General features: G+C 40.6%; 1 protein-coding gene and 2 non-coding genes across 28 annotated transcripts in view; 2 read left to right on the top strand and 1 right to left on the bottom strand.

The window, feature by feature from the left end:
* Nucleotides 1-19,945, top strand: part of ADGRL3 (adhesion G protein-coupled receptor L3) — a 662,256-nt gene that overhangs the window by 222,468 nt on the left and 419,843 nt on the right. The window lies entirely within an intron of this gene.
* On the bottom strand, nucleotides 753-918 carry LOC140705162 (U1 spliceosomal RNA). The gene has a single exon (XR_012084656.2). It is a non-coding gene; the product is annotated as a U1 spliceosomal RNA (small nuclear RNA).
* Nucleotides 1,385-1,551, top strand: LOC144587668 (U1 spliceosomal RNA). The gene has a single exon (XR_013542831.1). It is a non-coding gene; the product is annotated as a U1 spliceosomal RNA (small nuclear RNA).

Here is a 19,945-nt window from a genome sequence, read left to right as displayed (position 1 = left end):
ATTTAAAGACATTGGCTTGAATAGGGCTGTGGCATTCTTTGTAATATGTATGGATTTTCTGTTTAAGTGGCTTTAAATTGTTGAAATTGTCTTAGGGATGTAGGGATACAGTGAGGATGTAAGAGAATACTCCTTAATGGTTGTTTGAGCCTGTGGCTGAAAACTGACCTTGTTCTTTCCTTCATATGCATAAGATCTGAATGCCAGATCTAAATTCCCTAAGGACTACCAGGCAGTCTGATTCACAGTGCATTTATTGGCTACTCGGATCTCATAATATTTACATGTACAGTGGTGCCTCGCAAGACAATTTTAATTCGTTCCTTGGAAATCACTGTCTTGCGAAAACATCATCTTGTGAAATCCAGTTCCCCTTTGGAATGCATTGAAATCTATTTAATGCATTGCATTCCATTGGGAAAAATCACTGTCTTGCAAAAATTATCCATAGAAGACATCATCTTGCAAAACACAGTTCCCCATACCATCTTGGGGAAAAGCAATCCCCTCACCTGCACTGCCTTTGGAAATTCAAGGGGTCTCAGATGGCCTTATCCCTTTTTCTCTCTCCAGCAATAAAGAAAGAGGATAAAAGAAATCAAAACAGCCCCCTGCCAATGGTAATTCCATGTGCCCTGATCCTTTACCACAGAGAACAAAAAACAGAAAGGAATATAAAACATCATCAGGACTTGCTGCCTTTGCAATAGGCCCTGATGAGAAGAAAAAGATGAAAAGAAATTTAGAAAAAACAGGGTTAATCACAAGTACAATCTCCCATTAACACAAATTATGCAGATGAGTTCACCGCATTTTGGGGAAATCACAGGGATTAGCAACACACCCAAAATACAATGGATGAGCCTCCCCTGGGAAAACCACTTTTATGACATGGTATTTCCCTTGCAAGGTATGAGTTAGAATGGCCCTTGCCTCTCCTACCCCATTCTGTCCCCTAACCCCCACCCCCAGGCCTTGGTGACTCCCTGGCTGCACCTCCCACTCAGTACAGGGCTGCACAGCCCCAGTCCTACCAGAGGCCAAGAGAGCTCCTCAGTGTTTTGGGGTGTCCTGCGGGACCCCATCAGGGGCTAAGTTTTCCTCCCACAATCTTATAGTGCACATACGCTAATACTTTATGCTAATTGTGGGCGGAACACCTAACTACTTTATGCTAATACCTGTGCACTTGTGGATTGTGGGAGGAACACTTAGCCTCTGATGGGGGTCCCACAGGGCACCCCGAAACACTGAGGAGCTCTCTTGGCCTCTGATAGGACTGGGGCTGTGCAGCCCTGTACTGAGTGGGAGGTGCAGCCAGGGGGTCACCATGACTTGGGGGGTTAGGGGACAGAATGGGGTAGGAGAGGCAAGGGCGATTTTAACTCATACCTTACTTGGGAAATGTTATGTCATAAAAGTGGTTTTCCCAGGGAGAGGTTTATCCTTTGCTTTTTGGGTGTACTGCTAATCCCTGTGATTCTCCTAAATGTGGGGAATTTATTTGTATAATTTATGTTGATGGGTGGATTACATTTATGATTTCCCTGTTTTTTTATATTCTCTTTACTTCTTGGTTCCTTGCTATTTTCCTTATTCTTTATCATTTATATTTGGAACCATAGCCCCTTTGGCAATGCTTTGCAAGATGGTTTTTCCCCCCAATTAGAACACATTAATTTCATAAGACCTACTTTTTTTATCCCCAAAAAGTGGGGGAGAAAGTGTATGTTGGTGTTTTTCCAGGAGACAGACCATGGAAAACCAGCAGCATACACTTTCTTCCCCCACTTTTTTGGGATAAAAAAGTAGGTCTTATGTAATTAATATGTTCCAATGGGGGGAAACTGTCTTGCAAAACAGGGCTGGGGAAAAAACTGTCTTGTGAGGCAAGAACCTAAACCTCATCCAGCAAAAATTGCCCATAGGAACAATTGTTTTGGGAAGTATAACATTGCTCAAAAAAAGTAATTGTCTAGCAATCGTCTTGCGAGGCACCACTGTACTTAAATTTCCATTAAAAAAGAAACTGTAAATTCAAATAGTAGGAACAGTTTGGTGTGGGAGATGTCAAATTTCTAACCAAAGTTTCCTCTTGAGTTCAGAAGAACTTCTTAATAAGTAACTGTCCATAGTAGTGGTGTTGATTTCACTCCCATGCACACCTTTCTTACTGGTGAGATTGCTCTGCCAGCCTTACCCTGAACATACCATGAAACATCCTTGGCTGTGAAAAATTGCGTATCCCTAGATGTCTGATTTTGCAATATGGCACCTTGAGTCTCATTATCGAGAGAAAGGCAAGATATGAATTGTATCTTTATCTTATCCTGATCTCCCCTTCTCACTCTATCTCCTTCTGTATATAATATGAAAGACAAACAGATTTTGGGAGACTTAACACCAGAATCCTGTCGGCAAGGCCAACTAAAACGAAAAGTGAGTTGATGCTTACCTAAGTCCCATCCCATTCAGTAGGTCAGCTCTGACTGAGATAACCAATAAGACTCAGGTGAAAGATTTCAATTGCTTTGGTCCAGAGGAAATGTAAAACAACTGGAAGACTTGGCATTTTCTGAGGGCCAGCTCCTCAAGTAGTGTGAAATGCATAGAGCTGTAAGGTAAATTCCTGATGGTTCTTGTGGTGAATTTGGGTTCAGTTCCCTGCTTAGCCAGGAGGTTCACTACATGAACTTTGAAGAGTCACCTTTGCCCACTTTGAGGCCAAAAGGGTGCTTGGGCTTCTGAAGAAGGAAGGTGGATATGGAAGACTACATGGGACTGTGAGGGTTCGTTTGGAAGGGCTGTTTGTTCCCCAATAAATGGACGAGACGGTGGAGGTAGATCAAAGGGTTCAGTATTTATTCCTGCATTAACACCATCCAGATTTCCCCCTACAAAGGGGTTCAGGGATTCTTGCAAAACATGGCTTGGTTTCAACGGTGTCCATAAACTATTTACAAATGGGTTCGTCGTCTCTGGGTTCCAGGGACCTGTTGTAGGCGGCACAGATCCCAGCCCAGGGTCCAAAGCTTCTTCCAAAGAGATTAGCGGTAATGTCTCTTCATCTCCGCTCCAGCCATCCCAGGATGACCCATCTCCTCCATCCGCACCCCAGGGGCCGGGTAACCCCCCAGCTTCCTCAGCTCGGCGATATGCCATTGCTTCTTTCTCTCCAACTCTCGTGCAACGGCTTCTCTCTCCTCACGAAGCTTTCTCCTCCACTCCTTAGCCTCCGTTTCCCCCCAATAAGAAGGGCGGGGTTTTAGTCCCAACTGCCAACGCTTCTCGGCTTCTTCATGAGGAACCCGGACCTGTTCCCACTTATGGGTCCAGGGGTCCTCCATCCATACCCATTCCCAACCGCCCGGTATATCCCTCGGCTTTTCCCTTATATCTCCTACCTCCGCCTCAATCTCCACCCCTCGGTTTCCCGCCAGCACTCGTCCCGGTTCCCGGGTGATTTTTAACTCCTTCATGACCTCCTCCAAATCGTGGGTGTCTACCCCCTTGTTCAGGGTAAGGGATCCGACGCTTTCCTTCCCCCAATCAGGGGTCTCCACACCTTTCTCTTCCCGTCGCGGTGGGGATGGTGGGGGAGATGTCTGGGTGTGATGGGTACTCTTCGGGAGCGACGGCACTCCTATCATTGCCTCCATCTTGGGAGCCTCACAGGGACAAACCCTGTTTTTTTCCTCACCCATAGGAGGCCCAGTGGGAAATCAAACTCCCAAGTTCTGACTCCACAGACAGATACCTAAACCACTGACCTATTCAGCCGGTTTGTGTGCGTATGTATGCACGTGGGTGTTAAATTTACTTCTGAGTGAGAAGATTTATTCAGTGAAAAAAACAATTGCAAATGAATGCAAATAGGATCTTATTGTTTGAAAGCTGTGATGTATTACTACAGGATATTAGAGCATGGAGAGTTTGATTTATAACACTGAATTGTTAATGTGAAGAAGTCATAAATTTTAGCATTAGGTCTGCTGCAGGTTTGCTCTTGCCAGATGCTGCACAACTTGAAATCGAAGAAAAGTGCCCCTTTCGCCTTCTGCCGCTTCATGGCTTCACTGATAGCATTGCATCCACGGTGGTGTAGCAAGGAAGAGTATCATGCTATTCAATACATGTGTACTCAGAAGTAAAGTCCATAGAGTTCATTGGAACTTACTCTCAGGTGTAGGGTTGAAACATTAGAGAAGGTGGGTCATGACATGGGTACAAATCCCCTCTCAGCTGTGAAGATTTGTGACTAATCTAGGCATTATATAACAATCAGTTGTGGGGGTGACATTGAGGCAGAGGAAAAACTGTAGTGTATTTGTTTCTCTGATCTCCTTGGAAGAAGAATGTGATAAAACAAAATTAAGGAAGGAATATCTCAAAAGAAAGACCCCACAACATTGCTAAGCTCTTATTAAACAATGAACTATCAAGAAGAAGGCTAGAACCTTTCATGTTTACCACAGAACCCTTGTTCGGGCATTATTTTAACCAGAAGTTTTTTACATTTACCCAACATCTAGTCCTGTTCCTTCAACTGTGTTTTCTCCAAGTGAGCTGTGACAAGGTTGGGGAGGAGAAGTTCTTGCTTGCTGTGTATACTGAGGGAAGAAACTCAGCTTTTCCATGGAGAGTTGGTTCCACATATAGTATAACTGCACCCATCTAACCATGTTGGGGATGCTTGGTAAAATGACACCTGATTCGAGGTCTGAATAGAGAAGTGTTTGGTGATGTAAAACCCCACCTACCCACAATTTCAAAGTAGTGAAATCCTAACACAGATTTCTCTATTCAGTGAGAAGTAGGCTGAGCTACAAGGGAAACAAATCTCACGATAGTACGCCAAATATAATACTACTTCAAAAGTTTGGAGTCTTTCTATTGTTATTCTTGAGACATCTGTCCTATCCAGCTATTCAGTTTGCTTGTAGGGTCTGCACATAATGAGGGAAGTGCGCCAATGGGACCCACTCACCTCAGTCATTGTTTTAATTGTGGAAACAAAAAAGTCCAAAGCGGTGGTGGGGCACTGCTGCACTCAGTATCCTCTCTATAAGGCCCAGGACCCTGGTGATTTTTGGCTTCTGGTTTGTGCCAGAGAGGAGCAGCCTTTAGACTTCTTTGTTTCCATAATCAACACAGTGTGGGGAGAGTGGGACTAACACCCTCCCCTCCTTGTGTAAGGGCTCTGCAAGCAAACTGAGCAACTGATTAAGGCCAGAGTGCCATACAAATGTAAATCTTCTCTACTTCTCATCTCCTTTCCTGATAGGCTCATGTTTACTTTTAATCAGCTCTGAACGGTTTTTTAAAATGGGGAAGAGATACTTAAAATAATTACTTTAAAAAGCATTAAGAATAAATTGCCTTGATGGCTATTATGAGAGGTATTGTGAGGGGTGGCTGTCAGTTCAACTCCTGTATTGGGTGTAATTGGGTAGTAAATTGGAGCAACTTACCCTGTTTCCCCGAAAATAAGACCTAACCTGAAAATAAGCCCTAGTATGATTTTTCAAGGTGCTCGTAATATAAGCCCCACTCCCAAAATAAGCCCCAGTTAAGTGAAACCCCGCCCCCACCATTGTGCAGCAACCAGAAGAAGATGACATGAGTGTATTTGAATAAATGTAGATTGTTCTACATGAAAAAAATAAAACATCCCCTGAAACTAAGCCCTACTGCATTTTTGAAGCAAAAGTTAATATAAGACCCTGTCTTATTTTCGGGGAAACACAGTATTAGGTGATGGGCGCATTACTACCAACAGAGTTTAATTATGCTGAGGTTCATAGGGTTCTTACAATTTGAAAGAAGTAGTTTAGATAATTCTGATTTTCATTGTCTCTCTGAAAATAAATAGGACAGATAACATTTGCTTCATGTTACATTTTGATCTGATCCTTATGGGATCCTAACTGATTAAGTAGAAGTTTGTTTGAAGCTTGATTATGATGTTGATGTTTTGTTTAGTCCTATTAAGAATACATTTCTCTAAAAAAAGCAATTTTGAGCAGAAAGAGAATTCACTTTTTACTCTTGGTCACTTAAGCTGTGGAGTGAGCATTTACCATTATCTGCTGACAGATCATTAAAACCAAGATAATTATTCTCTACGGAAATAAAATACTTGAGAACAGCTAATTATCATCTCATCTGTTTTGCTTTTTTAAAAACATGTTTATCTTCAAAGATAAAGATGAGACATTTAAAACAGCATTAAGCAGCCAATAATAGAGCTTTACACAAACTCACCAAGCTAGCAACCAGTGGTGACAAAATGGGCTTAGAGATAACTATTGGTGGTTAACATTTCTCCTTCATTATTGTTCCCTGCTAGACTGGAACATTAAGGAAATTAAATCCAATTCTCTTATTCAGTTTCTCAATAAATAAGAAATATGTATTCGCAAAGGCTTTCACGGCCGGGATCCAATGGTTGTTGTGGGTTTTTCAGGCTCTTTGGTCGTGTTCTGAAGATAAGAAATAAATCGACTTATTCACAAACCTGTGTATTTGGCCCAGATCTGTAGATCTACAGAAGGTGCACCCAATAACCACTTGCAACCTGTCTTTTGTTTTTGAGTCTTTGCAGCACAAAATGTCACCATGGCAAATGCTTTACAGACTGTCAAATTTCAGAAGTGGGAAGTAAGTGTCTTCACCGCACCCCAGTGTACTGTAGGGGGTGGAACATCAGACTAGGATGCAGGAGACATGGCCTCAAAATTGTGCTTGACCATAGAGACTCACTGGAAGATGGCAGTGGTTAAATCACTCCTTGAGCATCTCAAATATTTTTACAAAAAACTATTAGGGTCAGCATAAGTCGGAAGCAACTCGACAGCACATTACATACATGCAGGTGCCTTCAAAACTCAACCTTCAAAATGACACTGAATAAACAATGGTAGTTATACATTTCCTGGGTCATAGCACAGGCAAAGATGACTAGTACACAATATGGCGAGCCTTGACTATTAGGATGGGGCCTCCTGTCTGTCATTTTCTGTTCTGTCCATTTTACCATAAAGTTTTTATGGTAAGAGGCACCTGCCTTGGCAGGTTTTTTTTTTTAAATAACACTTGATAAAACTACAAACCCCAGAAGTCTAGAAACATGCTGCAATAATCACTATTTTTTAAAAGAGACAGCAGGATGGGTCAAGCTAATTACAGACTTGTCAGTTTGCTTTCTGTCATTGGAAATATGGTCACATTTAGCTGAATAAGCTTGAAGACTGGATGAAGAAGGATACATAATATTATTTGAATCAAACAGGCTGATTCAGACAAAAAGGCAAAAAAAAAGAAAAGAAAAAGAAAAGGCCACTGTACTGCCGTTTCATTTTACAGATCTGGCAGATAAATTTGCTGCATATCTAAAGGGAAAATGTTGTGTTGCTTTTATTGATCTGAAATCAGCTTATGATTTAATTTCATGAGAGCTTGTGGGGAAAAGCTAGGAAAATCTTCAGTAGGTAAGCAGCTACCTTTTCTTTAAAAAATATACTTTGCAACAACAAATAGATGTGATACAAGTCAGACATATTATAAATTTTATTGTTATTAATCTGTATGTTCACAAAATGTGGATGAGGTTTAACAGTGATGAAGACACAATATATTTGAACTTTTAACAATTTAAACAGTTATATCTTCTGTCTGAGTAACTTTTATATTTGAAAACATTTAAAGACCAGGGGCCAGATTTTTGCTGAAATCATGGCTCACAAATCAGCATGTAAAATTAAATGCTTGGTTTTTTGAAAGATTGTCCGTATGCCTAGAAATTTATTGTACTTTGCATGCTTGACAGAGTACATGTACACATGCTTTGTGGGCCATTTGGTAACATGACTAGCATGTCTGTGCAATTGCTTGATGGTACATATGTGGTTTTGCAAGTGTAAAATGAAGTTTCATCATAATCATCATTTTACCTGTGGACCCTCTGGATCATCAAGTCAGCCCCTGCCAAGGAGGCGCAAAGGGGAATCAAACACCCAATCTCTGGTTCTGCCTCCAGAGACCTAAACCACTGACCATTCTGGCAATTTAGCACATTTAGAAACTTAGTTCCTCTCAAGTATGTCAGAGTTAGGATGATATTACAGTATATCAATTCCATTATGGGACATTACTGGGAATCCCCCTATCATTGGTCTTACCTGCTAGACAGATAGGATGAGGAGATACTGGGACAAAACAGAAGTGTTCAGGCAATACAACTGTATTTAAATAAATTATGTTGGGGAAAATATTGATGTACAACTATATAAAAAAGGTGAAAGTAAGTTACAACTGACATTTTCCTTGCATTATCTGTTCCATTCTTCTTCCTGATCTATAAATACCATTTCTCAAAATACTGCCACAGTCTAGTTTTCCCCACGGCTTAGTTCTTCTGTGCCTCTTCTTTATACGGGGATGCTCACATGAAGGAGACTCCTCCATAAAAGAAGATCCCCAGCAAATATAAAAGGAACATGCTGTGGAGGACATTGCCTATAGATATCAGAAGGAGATGTCTTCTGGGATTTCCAGCAGGATGTTGGATGGCCCCAACCTGTCCTCCTAACCTGGATAACCTTCATCGTAGATTCCCCAGGGCTAAAATCCCTGCTGCTTAATAGTACTAGATTGGTAAACATGGAAACTGAATTCTGACAGACCATGCCAGCATGACCTTTGTTATTGAGAACTGGCTGGATGAAGTTAGAGGGTCAGCTTACCTGAGCTTTACCTGCCTGGGTTATCTGTGCAGCAGCAAGTAAGGCTTGAAGGGATGTAGACTTCCATTTCTGATAACTACCAGGAATCTTTCTGTCTTTACACTACTTTGTTTTAACTACTCGTTTTGAATAAAGCAGAGCAAAACACCTTCTTAGCCTGCCTTATATGTTGCTGTTTTTCCTCGCTGCTAATGGAGTGGAATTATTGGGCATTTTACTATAATTTGTTTTGAGCTTTGCACAGCCTTTGTATAGGAGATCATTTTGTTACCAACAGAGTCAGATTTGTTTCTTTCTTTGCTGAATGCTGGAGCTATCACATTTTAGCTTGGAACTCTGGAAATTTGGAAGGGTTTGTTGGAAGAAGACGAACACATAGGACAAGGAAGACAAAATGAGAGTAGATTTTTAATGAACGAATGGGTAATGATTGAACTTTAGATTTACTACTGAGGGGTGTTCTACATTATTTGAATCTCTCAAGTTCAGTCCAGCTACTTTGCCCCATCTGTGAACCCAGGCAACTAAGAGTGAATTGTTTTTCTTACAAATCAGGTCTGTAATTTGTTGGGGATATTCTCCCGAACAATGTTTGAACTACCTCAGAAGAAAAGGCAATGGCAAATTTCATCCTTTTCCTCTTTAAGAACAGAACGGAAAAGAGAAACATCTAGTACTGACACCAATAATATAGGTAAACTTGAAGTATTTATTACTTATACCAATAATTTAGACTGGATGCTAGATTATTCATGGAACAATCTTGAAATGCAAACTAATGAGGGAGATTTAAACCTAGCAACTGAAATTGCTCAAGTCAAAAGCTTAGAATATTCAGTCTTTGGGAAGGGGAGAAGATTTAAGCCAGCAATTATAGGAGAAGAGTTGGGAAAGGAACTCGAATTAGAATCCCTCCATGATGGAAATACTGATGTGATAGCTTCTGGAGCAAATTAAGAAACATGGGTTAATCCTAGGGCTTTGGCAGATGAATATCATGAGACTAAAAATTCTGGCTGTGGCTCCTTCTCAGATAAGAAAATTGGGATTTCCGTGCAGGGGTTGCAAGCCTCAAAAGAAGAAACGTCTGAGAAAAGCATTTGCTTAATGTCAGAGGAATTGGAGGCAATAAAACAATTCCTATCAGGGAGCCATGGATTGCTGAGTACCATAGCAGAGATAGGCACTAGAGCTGGAGGGACACTCTGCCTAAAAAAGAATGAAGACATGGAAGATGGGAATCATGTCAAAGTGAGTCATAATAAGATCCAAAGAAAGAAAGAAAGAAAGAAAGAAAGAAAGAAAGAAAGAAAGAAAGAAAGAAAGAAAGAAAGAAAGAAAGAAAGAAGTAAGGAAAAGGGAGATAGTGGCAAGAAATACCCACAGAAAATGAGTAAGAAGAGTAAAAATGTTGGAAACAGATAGGAAACAAACAAACAAACAAAAAAACTCAGGTCCAGCAATCTGGGAAGTCCAAGAAAATGAAATTTCAAAGACTCTAGATTGCTCAATGACTCGGCACAAAATTCATCGAAGCCACCTCAGAAGAAAGGCTCTACACACGATGTACTCCAGCTTAACCATGTCAGTCCCACAGCTCTCAATAATTCAGAGCTAATTGTGTCCCAAAATGGGACAAATAAACCAGCAGTTACTGCAGATACCATATAGGATCCATGGCAATATGTCCTCAGTGAGGAACTAGGTCTAATATCTGAGAAACCCAACTGAAGCGAGAAAGAAACAAAGCTAGTAACATAGCCAAATTGGGAAATGAGTCTAGATCGTGAAAAAATGACTTAAAATTTTTTCAAAGCCCCAACGTTTACTTTCTATGGTTCAATATAATGTTCTCTGTCTTTTTTTGGCACTTAGTAGATCCATTTGTTCCAGGGATTACCATAAAAAGTATAATGCACGTTTCATAACTACCTCGATATACATGCTGTTGTGGCATTTGGAAGTTGGCAGATTTCCGAGGAAGTATATGAACCAAAGAGTGATTTCCAGAGGGATGGATAGGTAGTGACTAGATTCTTGGAAAATATTACACCTGCACCGCAGCCTTACTCCTTAATGAACCTAAATTTGAAACAAAATATAATGGGCTTGGTAATCTTATTAATTTAGAAGATGTTCAGATCCCTAGTCATTACATGCAATGAAGACCACTCAGTGGTAAACCAGAACCAGTACATCCAGCAAAGGAATCCCATCTCTTTAATGTCCCAGAAGAGAAGAAATTAGGGATTTTCTAGCTGTATCTAATCAGACTCAGGATGTAATAACTGACAGAATACCAGAACTGAGAGACACTCTCACCCACCTCTGACATTCTGACAAAGATTCAGTAATCAATGATGGGTTTTTGGAAGGTATAAATAGCCATGTGACAGCAGTGCCGCAGAAAAGGGAGAACAAACCCCCTTTAAACAAGGGAAATAGGTTAGTATGTAAACATATTTCTCTTAAAAACTGCCAGCCCAGCACACTTTTAAGAGAGTCAATGATAAGTGCAGGATGGCTTCAAAGAAGTTATTTTAGCCCAGAGGTGTTAGAACAATGCAAATCCCCCCAAAGGCATAATAACAGATCAATTATAAATTATATTCTGAAGCCCCAGAAGGCTAATGGATCCGTTTTAACAGATGAAAGAGGAGAGTTGAATCAGATTGTGGAGCTTGACTGATTGAACATCAAGCTGGACGGTCATTAGGAACACCTGATCCTCATTTTAATACCTAGCCAAGGATTAAACCCAGAGAACTGGTCTCAAATGACTACCAGCTCTAAATCCCGTCATAGAACATGGTAGGTTGGGCCTCTATGCAAGGAGATACAGGTTTTTTTTGTTTGTTTTTTTGCTTCTTTAGATCTCATGACATAATTTTATTATAGGAAACATAGTCCAGATATTAGGTAAATGGCATGCCTGCTGAATCCAGAAGAGGAAAGGGGCGCCCTGAATCTGGCTTGGCATTACTTATTTACACCTCACTGAAGGCTACCATTAAATGGATTGCCCCATGTGATAAAACTGCTGTGGCTGGCTTACTTAAGCTTAAAGCTAGGACCCTTCAATTTATTAAAGTTTTTATTCCGCCACTGTTCTCCAAAATGTTTGTAAAAGAAGCTTGGGAAGAATTGGAACGCTGTACAGTAGATCTAGCCGCCAAGGCCCTCATGTGATATTAATTAGGAATTTTAATGGAAGAATTAGCCCTATTAATGATGCACTTTTCTCATCTAGTTTATGGTGTTTAGGTGATATGGAGAGCTGTGTCTTTAACTGTGACAGAAGCTCAAAAGAGCTCAAGGTCAATTATGGTGGTGTATGCCTGACACAAATCAGTTTTTTTTTATAATTGTGTGGAATTTACCTTTCTGTCTGGATGTGGAAGCAATGTTCTTGGTTATGTGCTAATTTCCTTCTCTCTGTTTAGACTGGTCAAGGATTTCTCCCTTGGAAATCAAATTTAAAGTGATCATTTACCACGAACTCTAATCTGTCAGCTTCCACCTCAGTACATAGATGCAACATTTCTGCTGACATTTGAAAGGACTATTTCTCTAAAATGTTTGCTGAATCAAGATCACAAATGATAGGAAATTCAGTTATTTTGGATATAAAATAGTCTGCCAAAATGGGAGCCACTCAGAAACTCTAATCTCTTGTCTGAAAATCAGAAAGGCTCCAGGTTCAGATATACTTCCATCTGAAATGTAATCCTGCTGCAGTGCAGGTAGTTAAGGTCAAAATTCTGTTTCAGCTGTTACAGTTGTGCCTCAATTTATGAACTTAATTGGTTCCAGAACTCCAAATGGTTGTAAGTCAAAGGATCATTTCTCATAGGAATACATTGAAAGGCAATTAATCCATTCCAGACGAAGAAAAAAAATCACCACCACCCCAAAAAAACACACTGCAAGACCCATCAGAAACACGATTAATCTGTTCTGGCCAAAGGGGAGGGGAAACAAACCGTGCAAGACCCATCAAAAACGTTTTTAATCCATTCCAGCCTAAGGGGAAAAAAAAGAAAAGCAAACAAACTGTGCAAGACCCTTCGGAAATGCAAAAAAGCAAAGCAGAAAGCAAACAAACCATGTAAGACCCATCAAAAATGCGAAAAAGCAAAGCAGAAAGCAAACAAACCATGCAAGACCCATCAGAAATGAAAAAAAAAGCAAAGCAGAAAAAAAACCCTGCAAGAGCCATCGGAAATGGGGGGAAAACCCGCAAAAGCAAACAAACCACACAAGACCCATCAGAAATGGGGGAAACACCAAAAAGCAAACAAATCCCGCAAGATCCATCACAACATAGAAACATAATCCTACCACCCAACACAAAACCATGCTGCAAAACCACCCAGAACAGTTTTTAAAAAGCAGAACCTTACCTTACCAGGCAGTCCGAAGCCTCCTCCAATTGCACACTCTCTAACCGCTGGGGCAAAAAAGCTGCAAAGAAGCAGCCTCTTCACCACCAACGATTAGCAGTTTGAATTTCCCACCTTTTTTCCCTGCTTCCCTTTTTTGGGGGGGGGGTAACTGGAAACTCCAGCCGCAAGTCTAAGTAAAATTTTGTGACCGGAGCTGGTCGTAACTCGAAATGGTTGTATGTCGGCACGTTCGTAAGTCGAGGCACCACTTAATGTGGTATTTCAGGATGGGTTCAGTGTTTTAACTCAGCTGTTGAAACTGCTGGATGAGTCCACATTATATTGTTTTGTCAGATGAGAAAGCTGCCTCAAAGCAGATGTCATCTAGTTTTGCTAGATGAAGCAGTTTTTCTGGGAAGCGATTGCAGTGAAATAATCTTATCATTCTTATTTTATAATGGCGGTGGCTCCATTTCGTTGATTGTCCCCTCCTGAGACGGAGATGTTCAAAACCACTATTGGAGGGGTCATTTATAATGAACATTAAGCAGACACTGAAGTCTCTTCCCACCCCCACTCCCACCCCTTTTAGGGTTATGCATTATGCCTGCTAGCATGATGCAATTGATGTAAATCTCAGCAGCTGTAAATTAAGGAGTCAGTGTAGGCATTTGCTGTAGTGCACCATGGTTGCGTTGCATGGCTCCACACACAATGGTGGCAATGTATGGCAATTTGCTGCCAAACTTTACACTGATTATGTTTGGCTGGCATGAAAACATAATGGGACTCCACCTGTTGTAGATTAATTCTTCCTAATATATGCCTGGAAGCTAGGGCGGATACCTTAATAGATGTGCTCCATCATCAGGAATGATGTTCTGCTGTGACATAAATTACAGCTTACTCTCTATCAACCTGTATCTTTCCTTCTTAGGCCCAAAGCCAGATAGAAAGGGATGGATTTCTCAAAACTCATCAAAATGTCCCCACCTGGTCCTAATCCTGCACATAACATAGTTTAATACTATGTTCCCCAGTATATACATTTTTAAACAGGGTGTTTAAAAATCATTTAAAAATTTTTAAAATGAGCTTCTACCTTAAATATGTTTTTAAAGTAATTTTAAATAAAGTTAATGATAAAACTACAGCCTCAGCCTCTCTATGAACAGGTGGTAAACTCATGTCATATCCTGTGTTAGTAAGCAAAATGAGAATATAGAATTCCTTCATGCTTCAAATAGTTTCACTAATTCAGCATCCTGTGAAAAAGCTCAAGGAAGAAGAAAATGAAAAAAAAGAGCTTTATTTCCCTTCAAAAACCTTTAAAATCAAAAGTATAGATTTTACTGTTCTAGATTTATCAAATACTTGGCAGCGTTGCAGGGATGTGTGTGTGTGTGCACGTGCGTGCGTGCGTGTTCTGTACAGGAACAGAAATTTCTAATAGTCAATAGAAGTATGTCTTCTGGAAAGGAACAAGATTCTTCCCATATGTAAATCTGAAGAAATTTTTTACAGAACATTATAGTATTGGTGTTTGACTGCAGGAGTTGGTTAATGTAAATAACATCTGTGGGAAATGTGTGAAAAGGGAGGCCAATTTTATTAATACTTGGTGAAATTGTAAATAGATTTGTAACTCCTGAGGGAAGAGTTACACAATATAATAATAGACACGCACACACAAACACATACACATTTCTTAAATATTTTAAGGTTATCATAAGATATGAACATTTGGAAAACAAGTCAGAAAATGCTCCTTTTAAAAAAAGGGATTACAATGGTGCCTTGACTTACGAATGTAATTGGTTCCGGAACTCCAGGCATAACTTGGAATGGTCATAAGTCAAAGGACCATTTCCCATAGGAATGCCTTGAAATGCAATTAATCCGTTCTGGCTGAAGAAAAAAAATCAGCAAAAACCATCCACCAAACAAACAAACAAACAAACAAACAAACAAACAAACAAACCACTGCAAGCCCCATCGGAAACACTATTAATCCATTCTGGCCGAAGGGGGGAGGGAGAAAAGAAACCATGGAAGACTCATCAGAAATGCAAAAAAAGCAAAGCAAAAAGCAAACAAACCCTGCAAGACCCTTTGGAAATGCAAAAAATGCAAAGCAAAAAGCAAACAAGCCCCGCAAGACCCATCAGAAATGGGGGGGGGGGCAAAGCAAACAAATCCCACAAGACCCATCGGAAATGGGGGGGAACCCCCAAAAGCAAATCCTGCAAGAATCATCACAGCATAGAAACATAATTGCACCACCCAGCCCAAAACCACACTGCAAAACCCACCCAGAACAGTTTTTAAAAAGTAGAACACAGCACCTTACCTTACCAGGCAATCCAAAGCCTCCTCCGATCACGCACTCTTTAACTGCTGGGGGGAAGAGCTACAAAGAAGCAGCCTCTTCCCCTACCAACGTTTAGCAATTTGAATTCCCCGCCTTTTTTCCCTGCCTTTTCCTGTTCGTAACTGGAAGCTCCGGCAGCAAATCGAAGCAAAATTTTGCGGCCAGACCTGGTCGTAAGTTGAAATGGTCGTATGTCGGGACGTTCGTAAGTCGAGGCACCACTGTATATTTTATTTGAGCACACATTTGTAATTTGTGGGTTTAGATATTCTTAATATATTAATTTTAGGTGTATGATTTTAAGGTGATGTATACTTTACAGTTTGAAGAAGAAGAAAAACAAGAAGAAGTGATTGTGCATATAAAGTAGTAATTAGCTTGAGATTGTGTGGAAGAATGATTGAATCTCAGTGTTATCAGTATAGGTGGTTTAAGCATCATCACCTCCCTCTGCTGAGACGTGGGAAAGGGAGGTACATCTATTTATTTGTGTTGCTGTGTTTCCATACATTGTCCAAAGCCTCGTTGTGGAAAAGGCAGAAGAGTAATGGTGTATCTCCTGGTGGCAAAATGCCACTAATTAACAAACTGCCAAGTGTGAAGACACCCATCTTCCTCGTTGCACATCTGTTGGGTGACTTTGAGTGACTTTGACCAGGAATCCAAGCAAGGCCTTGTTAATTAGTGGCAAGTTGCCACTGTATGTTATGCCATTGCCCTTCCTCCAGTGTAACTTTGCAATAGGATTTTGGCCATTGTGAGACTGATTGAGAGAAGACTGTGAAAGAATCTTAGAAGAACTCTGGCCTCATCCACTGCCAGCTGTATCCATTTCTGCCACCAACGTGTGAGCTTGAGAACAAAATTTATGTCCAAACCTGTCTTACAGCACGCTATTCAGCAAGATAATTGGTTGAAAGTGAAATATGAATTAAAATCAAGCGAACGTAATTTTAAAAATAAATATATTCTTGTTTCCAACATTCATAGTCTTGTTTCTAAAATTAAAGAAAATTCACTTTTAATTCTAGTATGAAACAGATAATTAACAAGTTTAAATCTCGAAAACAGCTTGAGGGGTGGGGAGAGAGTATGTGCATATGTGCACATGTGATGAACCATACTGGGATTTATTTTAGGAAACTAAGATTTAATATGCTAAGCCATATCTAACTTGTTTTATTTGTATTATGACATTTAATTTTGTGGAACTATTCCAGCTGCATTCTGGGTATGCATTAATTCATTAGTGGGTGCCAAAAAATAAGGAGCAGTTCCGTAACAGCAGTCCTTGTGTTCTTGGTTATTTCTCAGACTAGCCTACAGTCTGAGGGGGAAGGAGTACCTCTTCACACTTGATTGCGGGCTTTCGGGAACATTTTTCGAAATGTCACAATCCTAATGTTACCAAGAGGGGCCGTGGTGGCGTTACGGGCTAAACCGCAGAAGCCTGTTCTACAGGGTCAGAAGACCAGGAGTCGTAAGATCAAATCCACACAACGGGGTGAGCTCCCGTCGCTTTGTCCCAGCTCCTTACCAACCTAGCAGTTCGAAAACATGTACAGTAAATGCGAGTAGATAAATAGGTACCATATCTGTGGGAAGGTAAAACGACGTTTCCTAGTCATGCTGGCCACATGGCAACGCAAACTGTCTTTGGACAAGCGCTGGCTCTACGGCTTGAAAACGGGATGAGCACTGCCCCCTAGAGTCGGACACGACTAGACAAAAAATGTCAAGGGGAACCTTTACCTTTTTAATGTTACCAAGTATCACAGTTCCAAAGTTCAGCTTAAATATTATAAAAATAATGTTGTAAGTGTAGATGTTTCATTTGTTGTAAAACAACATTTGAAACAGAATTTATTTATTTTATTTTATTTTATTTTATTTTATTTATATCCCGCCTATCTGGTCGGTTAAGACGTTAAGTTTTCTTTATGTAGAGGATTTTAATTCGGGCAGAGTGAATGGCAGGAAGGTCGCCGCTGTACAAGCCTTTAGATTGTGTTGGACTACAACTTCCAGCATTCCTCACCATTGAGAGGAATTGTAGTCCAACACTCTCTGTAGGGCTGCATTTGCCCTGCCTGTGGACTATAGAGCAGTGGTCCCCAATGTTGGGCCTCCAGATATTCTTGGACTACAACTCCCAGAAGCCTTCAGCACCACCTCTGCTGGCCAGGATTTCTGGGAGCTGAAGTCCAAGAACATCTGGAGGCCCAAGGTTGGAGACCACTGCTATAGAGAACAGGCAAGTTGACTGATGAGGCACAGGGAGGCTGAAGCAGCTGCCTCAAGTAGTGTGATGGGAGCAGAATGGATAAGGGTCACTGCTCCCAAACTGCTACCCAGTCATCCAGCCTCTGCCCTTCTGTGCTGTCTTGCGACTGCTATGGCATTTCTGGTTTTGTCTTCTAAATGGAAGCTTGAAATTGATTCATTGGGATGTGCTGGGGGAGAGCTTTGCGGATACCATGGGCCATCAGAAAGAGAGATGAATGCCTTCTAGATCAAAATGAGACTGAACGTGCACTAGAAGCTAAAAACAGGAAATGGAGGCTCTCGTTTTATAGACAAATCATGGAAAGGAAAGGCTCTCTGGACAAGACAATGTCGCTTGGAGAAACTGAAGGCAACCTGACAAAAGGGAGTACCTAACAGAAGATGAATGGATTCAATAAAGAAAGCCTTTGCCTTCAGTCTTTAAAAACGGAGTGGGCAGTTCATGCTAGGATCTTTTGGAGGTGATTTATTCTTAAGGTCACCGTAAGTCAGAAATGACTTCCCAGCACATGTCAGCAACAACACAGAGTGTCAGTAGCTGTAAGGGTAGGCAACAAGCTTTTACCAATTAATTAATGAGTAATAGAAGTTCAATGAGAAATACCTGAGAGGAGGGTCAACCTAGCAATTTCCTCTCTTGACATTATTTCCTGGCCTGTACGCTCTTAGTCTCTATTACTGGGACATCACTCCAAGACAGGGAAAACTTTTTCAGTTACTAATTGTAAGGGTGTCACACTGTGTGTATGAGAGAGAGAGAGAGAGAGAGAGAGAGAGAGAGAGAGCGCAATGGCAGAAGAAGGGGGTGATTGGAAGAGAGCAACTGCAATAGTGTAGAGATGTATCAGTGAGAGGAATCATTGTGATTTAAAAGAAATCCGTGACACAAACGTTATTCAGAAACTTTTCCCAATGGATACTCCCAAGTGAATGTACTTCAGGATAGGTACAAAAATATAAAGCATTTTTAAACTGAATTTCTGTTTTTTCCTTTCTTTAAGCTGCTTGGGACAGTGAAGGCTGGTGCCTCTCAGTGGGATGACAGTTTAGCTTTAGGTTTTATTCCAGACATTGCAGGAACTATGCAAGGAGCTGTGCCTTTTAGCTAAAGCAGGTGCGGCATCTTGGATAGTCTGTTTAATATTATAAAGCTCTAAAACCTGGAGTGGATCCATTTGCTAAATGCTTCCAGTTTATCATCACAACATCCCTCTGAAGTACCATATTTCCCCATGTATAAGACGCCCCATGTATAAGATGCCCCCCCACTGCTTCAACCCAAAATTAAGAAATCAATATTTTAAGCACAAAACAAAACACATTTTTATTTAGTTAATTAGATAACATTTACATGCTAGTACTATCATATTATGCATCACACTTACCTTTGGGCATACCGTTTCCTCGAAAATAAGACCTAACCTGAAAATAAACCTTAGTACAGTTTTTCACAATGCTCGTAATATAAGCCCTACCCCAAAAATAAGCCCCAGTTAAGTGAAAGCTCGCGCTCCACCATTGTACAGCAACCAGAAAAATGACATGACTGTATTTAAATAAATGTAGATTGCTGTACATGAAAAAAAATAATAAAACAACTCCTGAAAATAAGCCCTAATGTATTTTTGGAGCAAAAATGTATAGAAGATCCTGTCTTATTTTCGGGGAAACACGGTATCACTTTATTCAGCCTCTGGGCTCAGAACGCTCCAACATTACCAGTCACTGTTGCATCTAAGCACTACCTACATGCTCCACCTGCAATAAGGTGTGCTCCAGTTTGTTCAGCATCAGCTGACATCAGTTACATAAGGCTCGTGATCGTATGAAGCTGTCTTGTGACTGTAGGAATCTAAGCCTCATGAGTGGAGGCAGCTAAGCCTTGTGATTGAAAGAATCCTGTTTGCAGAGGCAAGATATGGGCAGTTTCACAGTCACACGGTTCTCTCCTTGGCTTACTTCCATGTATATAACGACCCCCATATTTTTAGTCTAAACATTTTAGACAAAAGTATCGTCTTATACAGGGAAAAATACAGTAATTTAACCTCAAAGAGAGAAAGACAGATTGTGACTGAGTGGTCATCGAAAGTCACTCAAAGAGCTTCATTGCTGAGTGGACTTTGAATCAATGTGGCGAATGTACCTTGCTGTCCACA

Source organism: Pogona vitticeps, chromosome 2 (genome assembly GCF_051106095.1).
Source record: "Pogona vitticeps strain Pit_001003342236 chromosome 2, PviZW2.1, whole genome shotgun sequence".
Lineage (NCBI taxonomy): Eukaryota > Metazoa > Chordata > Lepidosauria > Squamata > Agamidae > Pogona > Pogona vitticeps.
This window is presented reverse-complemented; position numbering and strand designations above follow the sequence as displayed.